Below are 17,500 nucleotides of genomic sequence, written 5' to 3'. Positions count from 1 at the left end.
TGCCAACGCGGTGCGATGAGTACGCGATAAAACCGATGCCGACAACGTGTTTACAGTTTTATGGGGTGTTGGCTAAATGCAACGCGTTATACTTTGCCTTAATAACTCTCGCGTGATACGAGAATAGAAATTCGCTGAGATATGCTAACCGAGGGTGGTGATGTAGGTGGTGGTGGTGGTGGTGGTGATGGTAGTGATACTCGAAAAGAGGGGTTGTCGGTTGGTAGAATAGAAGTTGGGGTTTTAAGTTTGCGGAAGGCAAAAGCATTTTGTCCTTTACCTCTTTTTCTACGTGTACGAGCTAGTTATGCACGGAGAAAAGTCTGTTAGAAACGACCGAGTACTACTAAATTATTTAATATAGAGTTACGAGCGATCCGGACGCTTTTGTTATATCTACGATGGTTTGCTCTATGAGTGAGTGAGTGGGAGAGAGAGAGAGAGAGAGAGAGAGAAAGAAAGTACTCGGCCGATAATCTAATTTTTCATCCTTTCTCGTTCGAGCGAAGAACGAGACTTATGGCGAATGCCGTACGATGTGTTCAAGTATGCGCTAAAGGAGGATTTTTTTTTTCTTTTTCTTTTTTCTTTTCTTTCTTTTTTTTTTTTTTTTTTTTTATTCTAAGTAATTAAAGAATTTAATAGCAAATGTAATTTCTTTTTTTTATCGTTAAATTTAAAAATCATCTTTAAAATTGATATCAATGAATTCGAGTAATATACAAGTTAAAAGACATTTACATATATTTATATTTATGTATATACAATTTTTACTATTGTGATATTATTGTTTTGTGTTTTACGTAAAATACATAAGTAAAGGACTAAAACGTCATCAGTATATTTAGAAAAAGTTTAAATAGCCGAGAAATTGACGTGTCACGGGGTTTTTGTTGTTCTCTCGCGTGTCTAGGAAACATCAAGACGGCTGCCGATGACGAAGATTAAGACGTGTCTTGATACTCGCCTTCTTAAGCGATCGCCCATTTCTAATGGTATACGTTTACGATGTACCAAATTTCACTCGAAGGATCATCTTTTATAATTTATATCGAATGTTTCAAGGTACACGTGAATATTATCACTTTGATTATCGCGATAATCGTGATAATAATCTTTTCGTGTATCTTCGCACAAATGACTTGGAATCATCGATCGATTTATACGATTTTCCCCATGGTTTATACGATTTTCCCCTTTTATTAACAGTTAATGAAGATCCTCTTTGCCGTAATTGAACTTAATAAAGGGATATATTTAAAAACTTTTAGAAAAAATTTTAATCCGACGATATTTTATCCAAAATGAAGTTAATCTTTCGAAATGGCTCTAATAGCGCGGCAGAGTAGCATCTATTAAAAAAAAAAAAAGAAAGGAGAAAAAGAAAGAGAGAGAGAGAGAGAGAGAGAGAGAGAGAAATAAAGAAAGAGAGAAAAGGGACGGGAGTGGGGGGAGGGGGGTAAGGAAAAGTAAGGTGCTTTTTCTTTCAGAGTCAAACCCTGTTTATGGCGTCCCTTGGACGTCTCTCGCCGTTCTTCTAAAATACGTACACCAACGTCTTACATTAAGCTTAACTTTTGAGCTATTAAGTTTAAGCAGCTTCGGGTAAGCCGCAGGAAAAGGAACGACGAAGAAGGACGCTATAATAGGATGTGTTTGTACTACGTTTTACCGGTACACTAATGTGCAAAAATTCTGGTTAAAATGGAAAGCGCTTTGGGAGCACTTTTTACCGTCTTCGCGACTTAAACGCGCCTGGGAACCTTAGAACTTGAATTATGTACGATCTTATGAGAGAGAAAGAGAGAGAGATAGAGAGAGAGAGAGGGAGAGAGAAAGAAATTGTATGTTCGTGAGTGGTATATTCTTAGAAAAAAAAAATTTTTTTTATCGAATCATTTTATTGAAAACCATTCTCCGAAACGAAATATTGTTTCTCTTTAGTTGGATGTTTCGATCAGGATTTTATCCCTCGTTAATTAGTTTCTCTTAACGAAGGTACGTTACTTTCGTGATTAATCGAAAAGTACAATAGAGAGAGAGAGAGAGAGAGAGAGAGAGAGAGAGAGAGAGAGAGAGAGAGAGAGAGTATTTTACATCGATAAACTTATTATATAGGATTAACGATCATCTATAGATCAGACTCATTAAACTTTGAATATATTAATAAAAATAAAGTTTTCCTTATTACGTTTGTTACGATTAATTAAACTAGGTATTATTATAATTAGGAAAACATTGAGGTAAAATAGAAACACGCATTTAATCATTCCCATGTTTCATAATATCACATATATAATTTATTTTATTATATAAGAATATGATAGTGACAAAAATAGTCAACATAATTCTTTATTATCCATTAAGCAAGCCAGTTAATCAGTCAATCAGTCAGTTCAGTTCAGTTCAGTTCAGTCAGTTCAGTTCAGTCAGTCAGGCAGTCAATCAGTCAGTTTAGTCAGTCAGGTCAGTCAGTCAGTTCAGTCAGTCAACCAGCCAAAGGATCTTCTTATTGACCTTCTTATTTTATATTGTTTCAGGGTCGAAATATATATACACTTGGACGTTAAGAATTCTACCTTTTCGAGTGATCGACTGGTGTATGTCCGAGCTCGTCGGCGATTCGCCCAGGTGAGATCACGTCGGCGAACTTTGAAGATTTCACACGAGAATAACGTACGTCCTTTAAACATCGTAAGAAGTTAACGTTGTAATGTTAAAGTCTAAAGTACGCTTTATCACGTAGTCAAGCCTCGTCTTTCTCTTACGATGTATATACTTTATGAAAAGCTATCGTGTTACTAGCCGAAACGAGTATATAACTTTACACGCTTAGTTGAAAACGATGCTTAGATTACACTGCTAAAACGTTAACTAATCACGAAAGAGAAAAGGGAGGAGAGAGAGAGAGAGAGAGGAAGGAAGAAAAAGAGATAGGGGAGGGGTATCGACAAGGGCTGGGGGAGGGTAGAAGAGAGAGGAAATGGAGATCGGAGAAAGGACGAAAAGTGGTATTAGAAAAGGATTTATCGATGAAAGGGTCGATAACAAGCATCGCGCGTATACTGCAGACTGTTGTTTTTCCGGGCACAGGAAATTTAACTGTAGGACTTTACTGGGTCGCATTTGGATTGGTAGAAATGGACGGGCCAAGTTTACTATTAGATTACGATGGAATGATGGAATGATTGCAGTCTTAATGAAGGGAGAAAAGGGGTGGATGGCAGTAAACTCCATTCGTATTTCCACCGTAGAAACTCGAAACAGAGTTATTCGCTCATTGTCAATTAGAGAACGCATCTGTGTATATTGCGTACGTGTATCTATCTATCTATCAATGTATGTATGTATGTATATATGTATGTATACATATATACATATATATATATGTATGTATGTATGTACGTAAAACGTATCTTCGCGCGTGATCCTCTTTCCTTCTCTCCTTCTCTGCTCTTCGTTGAAGGAAATTAGAAAATAAGGATTGAAAAGAAAGAGACATATTCGCGCTAAAATAATAATAATAATAATAAGAAGAAGAAGAAGAAGAAAAAGAAGAAGAAAATTCGTTTGAGAAACGTTATAGCCACTTGATCGAGCCTCTCTCTTGGAGTTAAGTAATTTTAACGAAGAATAAAGAAAATGAAAGGAAAGACAGACAGAGAGAGAGAGAGAGAGAGAGAGAGAGAGAGAGAGAGAGAGAGAGAGAGAAGGAGCCAGGCACCACTTTGGTCGTGGCGCTCGTCGCCCTGGAATTATCCTGTTAACTCTCGTCGTCTCATAATTATTCGAGGAACAAAGCGTGCCTTTGGGGAGGGAAAAGAATTGTAGGCGCGCGGTAGAGTGGCACGCGACCCGTAATCCACCGAGTTAACACTTTGTAATCATAACGCTAAGAGCTAATGCGAAAGAGAGAATAACGCTTTATTAACGTTCTTGTTTATATTCTCTTTTCCCATGAGATAAAAAAAATAAACGTGCACGCGCATAAATTTGAACGCATTAAAGATCATTCACGATTCGGCAGAGTTCCTTTGTTATTAAAGTTTCTTTTCTCTTTTTCTTTTTTTTTTTTTTTTTTTTTTTTTTTGCATCTATCCGTTCGAAGGTTTCCAAACTTTTGCATGTATTACATATGAAAACCGGCATATCTATTCAGTTAATGTGAATTTCGTGATAAGAAATTGCGAATTCATTTGTAAAAATATTACTAATTCCGTCATCTTATCAATAGGAAAAAGATTTCGTGTGGAAAGCGTTCATGTGAAAAGGAAAAGATATCGATCTAATTTATTAGCCTGCGAAACAATTGTTTATAGGTCTGTTACTGTTGGAAAACTCGAAAAGCCGTGGTTGTCGTTGTTGTACTCTTTCGCTCTGAAAAACGATCGTAATATTTGTAGGCGATAAATAAATGCTACTACGTAACGCGTATGGGGGTAGTACTATTTTGTAGTAGGGACCAACCAACACAACACTAACGGAGATTCAGATTCGCTATGCGGAGTTGTGCCGCAGTTAACGCGTTCCATTGTATATTCTCTTGTGTATGCTTGTATAAGCGACGGCAGGGGTTGGAGAGTAGTTGGGGAGTGGAGGGGGATATAGAGAAAGCTATAATGACTTGGTGGAACCAGGTATACATATATATATATATATATATATATATATATATATATATATATGTATGTATATACATACGGGTGTTATAGGATGGTTAGCACGGAAGATCCTTTGTTACGTCATCCAATTTGCGCTTTGTGATATGGGCGATCGTGAGATTGATCATTAACGCAAACGGATCTGACCGATGCCGATGTTCTTTATTTATTTACTTGTTTTTTTTTTCCTGTTCTGTTGCTTTTTTTTTTTCATTGTTTCTTTGTTTGTTTGTTTGATTCTTCTTGTTTTTTTTTTTTTGTTTTTTTTTTTTCGTTCAATTCGTTCTATTATTTGTTCTCTGCTTTTTTCTCTTCTTCTTCTTCTTCTTTTTCTTCTTCCTCCCTCTTTTTCTTCTTCTTCTTCGTCTTCTCTTTTTTAATACTTTCCACTTGACTTGGTCGACTAATTAAATCGGAAACGTTTTGCTCGTTCGTTCGTAAATATTAGAGTTAGTATACTAGATATGAGAAACGTTGCAGAGTTTATCTACCTGGAGCTCTTCTCCTCAAGGATCGATCTTAACGAGCGTGTAAAAAGAATGAAAAGGAAAAAAGAAGAGAAAAAAGGGGGTAGGGAGGGGGGGGGAGAGGAAGGAAAAAAAATAACAAAATAAAAGAATAGATAAAAAAAAAGAAAGAAAGAAAGAAAGGAAAAGGCTAGACAGACTTCAAATGACGAATAAGAATCTCTTCGTGGAAATTTTGCGTATCAAACTAGTGGAAACAAATGTAATTATAAAGGAATATCACGTCTTGATAATTTTCGAGTCTCTCCCTCTAACCTCCACCTCCCTCCCGCCTTCTCCATCGCACCCTGCGTGAAATTTCCAACGTGGAATATCAATAACACCAACGTCTAATTTCTTTGTCGCGTTCGTTAATATATTCCCCCCCCCCTCTCACCTCCACCACCACCACTACCACCTACCCACCCACCCTCCTTTTGTCTATACGTGCAGAAAAGGAAAATTGTATTTATATTCTCTCTCTCGTGCGTATTCTAGCGCGTCAACGTAATCGCAATGAGAGAAAGCCGTGTAAGGATTTATGCTATGTGCCATTTACATCCTTCTCGTTGGTATTTCATTAGTAGCTTGCAATTAAGAACTCGTGGTTCCGATCTCTTCCGATTGAGTTTGACTCGTGAACAAAGATAAAAATAGAAGAAAAAGGAAAAAAAAAAAAAAAAGAAAAAGGAAAAAGAGGAAAAAAGGTTCGATGAGAAAAGAGTACGATCGAGGAAAAAGTAAGTAGAAATGGTTGTTGGAAAAGGAACAAAAAAAAATGAAAACTGGAAAGAGAGAGAGAGAGAGAGAGAGAGAGAGAGAGAGAAACCATCGCATTGGATTTGAAATTTGAATGCTATCGAAGAAGAGAGGGTAAATGCTTTAGCCCAGTTGGCCAAAGTACCGAGTGAAATCGATGGTTAATGGACAAAGTTGACACCGTTACAACGTCCTGTGAAACTGTAACCGGAAACTACGTACATTCGTTTCACTTAGGCTCTATATCTCTTTCTCTCTCTCTCTCTCTCTCTCTCTCTCTCTCTCATTCTCTCTCTTTCTCTCTTATATTCTCTTCGTCTAGTACATTAGTCCGATATTCCTATCCAAGTTCATTCGTATAAACGTTTTGTTAGAGAGTTTTCGTTGTAATAGTTGTAAAGCTCCTCTATAAGGTTTTATCTCCTGTGAAGGTAAAACTTTTTGAGGAACGATCGAGAAAGGTATATACATACAGTTACTTAAAGAAATCTCAATCTTCCGATCACTTGTTAAATCGTGCAATCAAATTCCATCAAAGGATAAGTAAGGAAGATAAAGAGAAATCGTAGGAAATCTAAGAATTTTTGTTTGTTTGTTTGTTTTTTTTTGTTTTTTTTGTTTTTTGTTTTAGATCATCCATGGGAATCCACATGGATAATCTCGTCTTTCCATTTGATTTCATTTCTTGCCAAGCCTTCTTTTTCTTTTTTTTTTTTAACCACGTGTCGTCTATCGTGTCTATCGCGTTTATATAAAACCCTTTTTCATTATCGTAATACAGCTAATTACGTAGAACCATGTAAATGTTATCGGATGTTAACGTAGTACGGCACAACTATTATTCACTATTCTCGTTCGAAAGGTTATCTCTATCTCTAACGGTATGGATTTATCGATTGTGACCCCTTTTCGTCCGAGGGGCAAACAATGATAAGATTGTGGATATGTAACGAAGTAACGTACGATACGATGTTTTTCTTTTTTTTTTTTTTTTTTTCTCTTCATTTTCTTTCTCTCTTTTTTTTTTTTTTCTTTTTTTTTTTTTTGGATAACGTTTTATTCTGATTATACAATCTGGATACGTACATTGTGAAAATATTCGTAAGCAAAGTGAAAGGAGTAAAATCGTAAGCATAAAATTCGTGTGCGCGACAATGCTCAAATAGAGAGACGATCGGCATAACTTTGTTGGCCGGATCTAACGATTATCGAGTCGTTCGATTAACGCTCTCGATTACATGGAACTTCATATTACGCTTCCTGCCTTGCTTGTTACCTCTCTCCCTCTCTCTTTCCCCTCTCTTGTTTCCGTTCTCGTAGTTCAACTCTCCTGCGTGTATGTGTATGCATGTGTATTGTAGTTCTGTGTAAACGTGTTCATTACGTTTGTATGCGCGCGTATGTCAGAGAGAGAGAGAGAAAGAGAGAGGAGAGAGAGAGAGAGAGAGAGAGAGAGAGGGAAGAGTAGGGAGGTCGGAGAACTCGACAGGGCGATTTGTCGCAGCCAAATGCAATTGTCCTCTTATTTCTTCGATAATTGCGAAATCGGGTGATGAAGCTGCTGTTGCCCTGCCTCGGTAACACCAACGTTAACAGCAATGCTAGCACGTTAGCACGAATTCGCTAGCGGAAAACGAAATGCCAGTATTTGCAGGAAACTCGACGGAAAAGTGGTCATTATTAAGTATTTATAGGTTGGTACGTAATTTCAATGTTTCGGACTGTTCCTTTCAAATAACGTTTGTTCGTTTTCGTTTCTCTTAGATTTCTTTTTCTTTTTTCTTTTTTTTTTTTTTCTCTCCCCCCACCCTGTGAATAAAATGTACAATCGAGCAGAAGGCCTCGAAAAACGATAACACGATATTTTGTTTCGTTTTGAATCTAAAAAAAAAAAAAAAAAAAAAGAAAAAAAGAAAAAAAGAAAAAAAAAGAAAAAAGAAACGTTTATTTTCGAAAAATTTATTAAATAGACGAGATATGGTGATTTTTTTTTCAAAAATATTTTTCGATTGTCGAGTTTCTCCGAAGGAACCTTTTCTACGAAGGATCCCACGAGGATACGACGGGAGGATCCCACGAGAGGAGGGAGGGAGGAGGAGGAGGAGGAGGAGGAGGAGGAGGAAGGAGGAAGAAGAAAAGTGAAAGGGCCACTTTTAATCAATCTCCCGTCAAATCCGTGACTTAATCGCGTCCGAAGGAAATTTCGTGTGATTTAGCGGAACGAGGTAGAACGTAAAATTAAATAAGGTTTACCGTAATGGCCGGGATAGCGATTGTTATCTCGGTTTTGATGAGAGGCCGACCCTAACCATTTCATTCCTCCACCAATCGTGTCGTATACTTAGCCGACCGTGTTATTTCATATTACCGAGATTTCAAAATTATCATTTTTCTTTTTTTTTTTTTTTTTTTTTTTTTTTTTTTTTTTTCTTTTTTTGTATCTGTCGTCGTTGTCATCTTCTGCTCGATAAAATTCCTATCTTTTTCGTCTACTTTCAAAACTGTTACGGTCTTATCGACTAGCAAATTTTAAATTGACTAGTTGTTAGTCTAATAGGAAACATTGTTTCGCGATAAACGTTTAACCAGAATTGGTACGCAATAATATGATAACCTTTGATAATGCCGTTAACGAGCGTTCGACTCTCGACGCTGGTAACTTAAATGGAAACGTAAATGAGAGAGAAAATATTCATTCCCGCTTGCGGATTACATGCTTATCAAGCATACTATTTCGATTTAAAGGCTAAAGAACCGTCGCGCGTTTTAGAAATGGAAAGCACCATAGAGAACGACCGAACGAGAGCGCTTTCATGGTGGAAACATTGTGGAAGGCTACACCGCGAATTATCGTGAATTCGTTGGAAACTTTGTGAAAAGCAACGTGTGACGTTGATCGGTGCTCGCGCTCGGAACCCTTGTCAGCCTTCAACCACATTCGGAGAAGACGCGATCGCGAATCAAACTCTTGCTTTAATCTCCCTTTTTTTTTCTCTCTCTCTCTCTCTCTCTCTCTCTCTCTCTCCATTTTCCTAAAACTTCTTTTCTCTTTTCTTTTCTTCTTTTTCCTCTTCTTCTTCCTTTTTTTCTTTTTCCTTTCACTTTTCTCTTTTTCCTTTTTCTTCTTTCTTCTTTCTTCTTTCTTCTTCTTCTTCTTCTTCTTCTTCTTCTCTTTTCTCTCCTTTTCTCTGTTCAAGTTACACGAAATAAATAGTTAGACTTAGCATTTAATGCGAATTTGCAATTCTGATAATTACATAACGTAACAATTTATATTTTTTGATTTCGAGCAAAACCCATTAATGAGGATCAAGAAAAACTTCTTTAAATTATTCTTCGTGAACTACGATGAAATGCTTTTTAGGAAAAGGGAAAAGGTTAAAAGAAAGAGTCCAATCCTTGTACGTCAACGAAAAATACGGATGGAAATAGCTTCTCGCGTCTTTAATTTTTCATGCGACAATTTTATAAATAAATTGCTTAATCCCTTGCCTTGTACGCCATTGAAACGATTTTACCTGAGCAAATTTTCCATTTTTTTCTTGTTCCTTTTTTTTTTTTCTTTCTTTCTTTTCCTTTTTTACTTTCTGTTTTCGTTTTAATTTTTACTTTTTTTTTTTTTTTTTTTTTTTTTTTTTTACTTTTTTTTTCTTAAACGAATTGAAATGGGAATTCATCCTTGATCCATCATCATTCATAAATAGCTTCGTCTGTTTGACGAGTTTTCTTTTCTCACGATAGATTATGATATTTACAAGAGAAGATAATTCAGGTAATCGCGATTGCGTTAGGAAAAGGGACATTTCTTTTTTCTTTTTTTTTTTTTTTTTTAAATACGTATACAAAATGCCAAAAAGAAAAATGGAATTTCTATAAAACGTGCTTGTAATGATAAGGTTTATTATAAAAGGCATAGGATTCGTTCGAAATTGCCGCCGGTGACAAAGGTCGATCGATTTTCCGATAGGTGGCGAGTCAATGCTTGACAATATGGCGGCTTTAAAGCGCGGCGAACACGAAATATCGATCGTTTTCAGACTCGAAAGATTTACCGCGTGCATGCCAGCCGTGCCTCCTACGAACATATGTCATGTTATTTACGAGCGAGGCATTACTCTCTGCCCGATTTACTATATTTTATGTTACGTGGATGGACTTGCAATTCTTTTGAATAGATCGACCGGCAGACGTGACCAGGATGTGCGTGCGTGTGTGTGCGTGTGTGTGCGTGTGTGTGCGTGTATGTGTATATGTGTGTTCTCGGTCACGTTGGTCATACACGCGAAGTGCGTATGACGTTTCTCGTTTCCCTTTTTTTTTTGTCTTCTTTTTTTTTCCCCCTTTTTCCTTTTCTTTTTATTTTCTTTCTTTATTTTTTTTTTTTCTTTCTTTTTTTTTTTTTTTCTTTCATAAGCTTTCTCCTGTTTCATCGGGCCATTCGAAATCTCATATCCCTATCAAACTTTCAAGTTCGTCTCACGAACGATATTCTCATTCACCGTAGTTCTATGATTATTTAATTAAATCGCTACCAATTTGTGCCTTTCACACACACGTTATGGACACTGCTTTTTCTCTGCTTTGTTACTTTTTTTTTTTTATCTGACACATCTTTTTCATTCGTTGTCAATGATACACCATCCTTGTCGAAACAGCTGTGCCAACCGGCTAATATCTGCTGGGACGCTAATAGCAATGAGTCAAGTCAATGAATCGTTAGTACTCCATTTTCGAGAAAGGGCAAGTTCATCGAAGAAAGGACAGAGAGAGAGAGAGAGAGAGAGAGAGAGAGAAAGTAACGAAGCATAATGGTGTTATCAAAGTTGTATTTTTTCCTAAGTCGATCGTTTTCATTCTGATTAACCTATTGTTCGTGGTGATCAGAGAGAAAGAGAGATAGATAGATAGATAGATAGAGAGAGAGAGAGAGAGAGAGAGACGTAGAGACGTAGAGAGTGGACGGTTAGTTCGACAAAGGAAATAAAAAAAAAAAGAAGAAAAAAGAAAAAACAAAAACAAAAAGGAAATAAAAAGGGAAAAAAACTAGATCGAAAATGAATCCGATTGAGGGAACGGTTGGAGCCCTGAAATTTGTTACGTCGACCGTGAAGAATTTCAGGCGTAACCCCTACGAGCTGACTCGTTGAACGATCTAGAAACGAGAAAATCGAACTTTCCATTACCTTTTGAAATTCGTCGGGATCAAGAAAAGGGAGAAGCTGAATTGCGCATGCCATGTTGGCCAAGAGAGAGAGAGAGAGAGAGAGAGAGAGAGAGAAGGGGTGAGAGAGAGAGAGAGAGAGGGAAAAGGTACTCGAGGGTGATTGAGAACTTCCGAATGACGTTTTCGAAAAGCAACGTGGTTTCTCAGCGTTGATATGAGAACGTGCATTATCGCGGGAAAGGGGCGACCATTCGTCAGAGTAACGCCGGGCTGACCTCTTTTGGAGAATGGTGGCCCATCAGACTTTTCGAATTGGTATTCTCCCTTGGAGAAAGCATCGAGGGACGACGGTGATCGAGGAACGTCTTAAAAGCGTTCGATCGTAGTAGACTGAAACGCGATTAATTCGTTATATTCGTTATATCTTACAAAAAGCCACCTGATTGTACCTTCATTCTCTCTCTTTCTCTCTCTCTCTCTCTCTCTCTTTCTCCTTCTCTCTATCTATCTATCTATCTCTTTCTCTCTCTCCCTCTATTTCTTCCTTTCCTTCTATGGAATCTCGAGCTTTCCGAGGACGTAAAATATTTTCAATATTCTCTTCGTTTAGAGAATGTTCTCTCTCTCTCTCTCTCTCTATTTGAAATACATACGTGCGCGCGCACGATCATTCGGTCTTGTCTCCTCTTCTCCCTGTAAAAATTCTTTGGACTTTCCTCGCGGAGTAAAAAAGGCAGGCAGGCTGGCAGACGCGTAAAATCCTCTTCTTTGTGCTTCCCGATCCGCTCCTGGGATTTCCTTTGACCCGGCAATAAAGAGGCCTTAGAATGTCTGTTTGACCCACGCATTCGGAATTATTTCTACCTTACTCCTTCCTCCTCTCTCTCTCTCTCTCTCTCTCTCTCTCTCTCTCTCTCTCTCTCTCTCTCTCTCTCTGTCTTTCTTTCTCTCTCTTCCTCCTCTACTTCATTCTCTACTCTCTAGTCATAGCAGAGTCAGCTCTCGTTTGCCCTCTTCTCTCCCCTTTCATTTGTAACTCATAATTCGTATTGCCGACGGCGTAATACATACTTTTTTCCGACGACATGCAAACGCGTAGTACGACGAAAGTAAAAAAGAAGGATAAGTAGGCGGTGGGTGGTGGTGGTGGTGGGGGTAGGCAGGGAAAGGGGGAAGAGCATCGGTGTCCGTCTTTCGTTTAACCTTTAAATATATCGCAAACAATGGCACTCTTCCTTTGACTTCTCTCTCCCCTTGTCCCTCCTATATCATCCTTCTCCATCCACGAAAAAGTACGATACGTCGAAGGCTAACCAACCCTCGATGGCTAGTTTTTCCCTTTTATATAACTTTCTCTCTATTTTCTCTCTATTTTCTTATTCTTTGACGTTTTCCTATTCGACTCCAACTCCAACTCCGACTCCGACTCCGACTCAGACTCCAACTCCGATTCGATCCGATCCGATCCGATCGTCGTCATTCTCGTCGTTACTTTATAATCTTCGCGAATGCAGCATAAAAGTTTCTCTGAGACAAATTTGCGTCCGTTCCCAATATTGGAAGGGTGTGTTTTGAACGGTTCTTTTCAGGTCAAAGGGTATATATCGTTGGTATATCTATACGGTTTCTTTTCTAAAGGTTTCGGCTTTTCTTCTTTGTACCATCAACCGAGAGCGTCTTTATCTTTTCTCAAAAGTCGGATAAATAAAGAGGAAATATTGCGAGGATAACCTTACTTACGCTCGAGACCTTTATACGCCGATCCTACGGATTTATTAATACCATCGATATCCGTGAATTGTATTCGACGGTGGAAAAGTAAAGAAAAGAAAAAGAGAAAAACAAAAAGAAAGAAAAAAAAAAACAAAACAAAACAAAAAAATAAAAGGAGGCGAAAAAAAGAAAACGTACAAAAACAGACTTTTGAATTTTACACGTTTAATTAATCACCTTCGTAAGTTAAAATAACTATATCGTTTTATTAAACTCCACGAACGTATCGTTGTTTTACTTGGATTTCTTTTTCTTTTTTTATTTCCTTCCTTTTCTTTTCTTTTCTTTTTTTCCTATATTAAATAATGTATAAATAAATTTGCAGACGCCGGAGTTAATCGATTCACCGCCGTATTGATAGGTTTCTCTTTCCTTTCTTTTTTTTTTTTTTGCCATTCCCTTCCTCCCATTCCCAAAATACGATTATATTCGTGAGTTTCTTTTCGTACTAAAATTTGTTAATTCGGACGAAGTGTAACGATCGATCGACTTTCTTTCGTCTCAATTATTTCTTCTTTGTTAGACGAATATATAAAGTCATCAATATAGTCGTGTAATCCTTAACCTGTTAATTGTTTAATTATGAGTTTTAATTTAAAAAAAAAAAAAAAAAAAAAAAAAACCCTCACACAGTGCGGAATTAACATCAAGCAATAACGCAGTCGTACGAAGAATAAACGTTCCTATTATAAATTTTACAAAAAAAACAAGCAAGTATTATATTTTTATTTTACCAAAAAATTAATAATTCATTCTTGAAAATGTTATTTTTATTGAGAACTTAAAAATTGTTAAGAAAAAAAAAAAAAATAAAATAAAATAAAATTCATAAACCAAAAGAAATAAAGAAAAAAGAAAAAAAAAAAAAGAGAAAAAAAAGTAAAAAAAATAATTTTAAGAAATTCAATTGATTTCAGTGTGATATTTTTCAAAACAAGATACCACACAAAGTGCCACTTAGTAGATTATACACCAATGATCGTTCGTTCCGCAATTATGGATACAAATTCATTATCTAAAAAGTAGAACGCAGTTAACAGGTTAAAATTGATCAATGTATTTCAAATACATTGATCATTTACGTACGTAAATATGAAATAATAATACGAATTCAATGGGATAATGTTTTTTTTTTTCTTTTTTTTTTTTTATTCGTCGTTGCACGTTTATTACTTTCTTTCTTCCTTCTTTTTTTTTTTTCTTCTTTTCGTTTTCTTTTTCTTTTCTTCAAAAATTTACAAAGAACGTGACTCAATACAAGAGACATGGGTAAAATCTCGTTATCGTTGTAACGATTATTCATCTTGTCGAAGGCTAGGCTTGGATTAATGTGCGCACGAACAAATTCACTTTCCCCCGGACGATGCAACTTTGAAATAATGTATATGGTTACCACGTACAATTATGAGAAGTAGCGGCTATACGTCGGCGGAACATTTGTTAGATTAAGATCTGACCTCGCCCACTCCTAGAGAAGAAAATGATTACAGTGGGTACGGTCCTTTCGGTTAATAACGTTCCATTACAAACACAAACACACGAACGAACACACACGAATACTAAGACGAAAACGTAAACGCGCACGAATACGCGTTCACGCATATTCTTATACGCATATGCGTAAACGCAAATGCATATCGTTTCAATCGTTTCACACGAAAATTTCTCTTATAACGAATATAACAACGTATATGAATTATAATTGTAACATAACGACCTTAATCGAACTTTCGATACTATTTTCATCCTAATTGTAATATATGCGAACTCTATATAAAATTAATACTCATGCGGCTTGTATAAAATTGACGTATAACCAACTACAAATGTCAAAAACTCAAACGCAATTATCATCCGACCGAAAAGCACTAAATGCAAATGTCGTTTATGTCGTTGTCGGTCTGTTTCTTAAATTCTTTTCACCGTGCCAAACGTCGTTCTCGAATGTCCCTGATGGCCGCCAACAGTGCCGTCAATAATGAAAAAATTTGGCCAAGGCTATATCCTTCGAATATCGTTACATTATTTCTAATTAGAGAACATTTTTCGAATACAGTTATGATCTTTCTTTCGGTAGAAAATAATGTTCGATTAAACGTTTATAAAATTTATGCGTAAAAGGGACGCGATATTATCCAATATAAAAAACAAATATGATCTTTTCTATTCAATTTTTTTCTTTTCCCTTTTTTTTTGTTCTCTCTCTCCCTCTCTCTCTCTCTCTCTCTCTCTCTCTTTCCTCGTTCCTCATCATAAATCATGCCATCGTAGCGACCACTAAGATCCTCAACCACTTCGTCTCGAGTTATCCGGTCGTCGACGAAAATAATGTTGAAAAAAATGTCGTGGAAAAGATATCCGACACGAGTCTTCTTCGCGAAAAATAATGGAAATTCGCGCGATGTTTTATTATGGCCACCAACGACGAATAAGAAGATACAAGGATGAATTTACGGACGTGGTAAAGGTGGTAGAGAAAGAAAGGTAGCTGAGAAAAAATGTTTAGAAGAAGAAAGAAAATAAAAAAAAAAAAAAAAAAAGAAAAAAGAACAAAGAAAAAAGAAAAAAGGCTACGATAGATGCAAGGAGCAAGGTGAATCCAGAAAGTGTATTACACCTTGTTGCAACGCTCATTATTTCGCTCCATTCTGCGATTGCATAGTGCAAAGGGGAGGAGGGTTCGCCTTTTACGGCCGAAAATTCCTTTCGTTGCTTCAGCGTTTCGTGTTTCTCTCTGGAATATAAGAGAGAAAGATAGAGACAGAGACAGAGACAGAGACAGAGATAGAGAGAGAGAGAGAGAGAGAGAGAGAGAGAGAGAGAGAGAGAGACTGAAAATGTTCTTCAGTAACGAGCATGCACATAGAGCGATTCTAATGAAATGTTACGTGTATACACCCTGTGTCCTCTCTCCACTTGTAGAGATCCTAGCCCATGATATTGAAAATTCATTAGCGTCTATGTGTTCTTCTTCTTCTTTTTTTTTTTTTTCTTTTTTTTTTTTCTTTTCTTTTCTTTTTTTTTTTTTTTTTTTTTCTTTTTCCTTTTTCCCCTTTTGCAGTGCACGTCCACGTGTAGATACGTACGTATCCACTAATGTCGAGTTAAAAGTATACAACCTGTTTCTTTTTTATTCGTTCTTCATTATTCGCTTACGTTATATGCAAATCTGTATATGTGTGTCTGTGTGTATGTGTTTCTTTCCAAAGGGAAACGTTTTTGCGATCTCGATGGTAAAGTTTTCTCGGATGTGCCAACTCGACGTTATGTACCTTCGCCAAAGAGTCCGAATCCGACAGCGATAAGAAGAACTTTGATCAAGACGCGTCTTTAAAAGCAATTCGCGCCGCTTTAATTCGCTCGATTATCTTCTATCCTTGCCAAAAGTCTTACACCTATCGTGGCCCGCGAAATAATCTTCCTCTTTTCTTTCCCCCCTCTTTCTCTCTCTCTCTCTCTCTCTCTCTATCTCGCTATATTTCTCTCTTCCTCTTTCACGATCGTTCGAAAGTTTTAGCTTTTACAATTTGAATTCGGACGAAAAAGAGGAAAAGGAAAAGAGAAGAGAGGAACAATGGAAGGATTTATTCTTTTTTTATTCGTGATTACACCGATAGCTCTCTCTCTCTCTCTCTCTCTCTCTTTCTCTCTAGCTCTCTCTTTCCGTTAACGTCGTTATGCAACCTCTCCTATCCACCGTGGATATTCAATTCGATGCATCGAACGACGTCTTTGTAAATAATCCACTCCTTCACGTCGGTTTACTAATTTAATTATGTCGTTGTCGAGTTTTGCGAGAGAGAGAGAGAGAGAGAGAGAGAGAGAGAGAGAGAGAGAGACTTTGGCGATGGAAAGGATCGTCTGCAAAGGGCAAAAAGACGAAGAAAACATTAAACTTCAAAGCGCGTTTTCGTTCTCTTGTTTATTCTTACTGCGTCGAGCTTTGCTAAGAACGAAATATTGCGAAATCTTCCGATTTCTTTTCTTTTTTTTTTTTTTTTTTGTTTTTTCTCCTTTTTTTCCTTTCTCTTAACGAATAATAAAACGCACGAATGTGTTCAAAAACAAACAAAAAAAAAAAAAAAAAAAAGAAAGAAAAAAAATAGAAAACAGAAAAAAAGAAAAGGAAAATCCAAGATAATTTGCAATTCGCAATTAAGAATTGCGAGGCGAAAGAAATGGAAAAGAAGAATAATAATTCGTAATTTAAAATGTGCTCGCATTCGATGTGTTAAAGTTGGCAAAACGCATTCGAAAATGAAAAGTATCATTCACCTCGTTACATCGGATTCTAATTTGCTTTTCCCGCTCGATTACGAGATCTCTAACAAAGAAAACGTGACTCCCATCGTTTATGAACGACCAACGCAACACCCGTGGATTATTATATCCGAGGGTCTCTCTCTCTCTCTCTCTCTCTCTCTCTCTCTCTGTCTCTACTTCCCTCCCCTCTCCTCTCCGCCCACTTCCAATCCCCATTAAGAGAGGAACGAGTTTTAAAGTCCTGAAGACCACCTACTACACTCTCGTTGTTAAAATCCAAAACGTTTTAGTAACAAGCGCGGTACACACTTGCCGGGTCCGGAGTTTAGAATCCACTTGAAACTCTTTCGTGGTTGCGTTAATTATGATGTCAT

At 37.0% G+C, this 17,500-nt stretch overlaps 1 protein-coding gene across 4 annotated transcripts in view; it reads left to right on the top strand.

Moving 5' to 3' along the window:
* The window catches only part of LOC124957032, a 271,790-nt gene that overhangs the window by 61,884 nt on the left and 192,406 nt on the right, over positions 1 to 17,500 (top strand). For 2 of the 4 annotated variants that reach the window (XM_047513623.1, XM_047513624.1), the window contains one exon: positions 2,541 to 2,676. The exons of 1 other annotated variant lie outside the window; for it this stretch is intronic. The gene's annotated coding sequence lies outside the window, so the exon portion shown is untranslated. The remainder of the gene's footprint in view (positions 1 to 2,540; positions 2,677 to 17,500) is intronic. One more of the 4 variants, XM_047513625.1, reaches the window with a different exon arrangement.

This window comes from Vespa velutina, chromosome 24, assembly GCF_912470025.1.
Source record: "Vespa velutina chromosome 24, iVesVel2.1, whole genome shotgun sequence".
Classification (NCBI taxonomy): domain Eukaryota; kingdom Metazoa; phylum Arthropoda; class Insecta; order Hymenoptera; family Vespidae; genus Vespa; species Vespa velutina.
The sequence above is the reverse complement of the archived record's forward strand: the minus strand, read 5'-3'. Positions and strand labels throughout refer to the sequence as shown.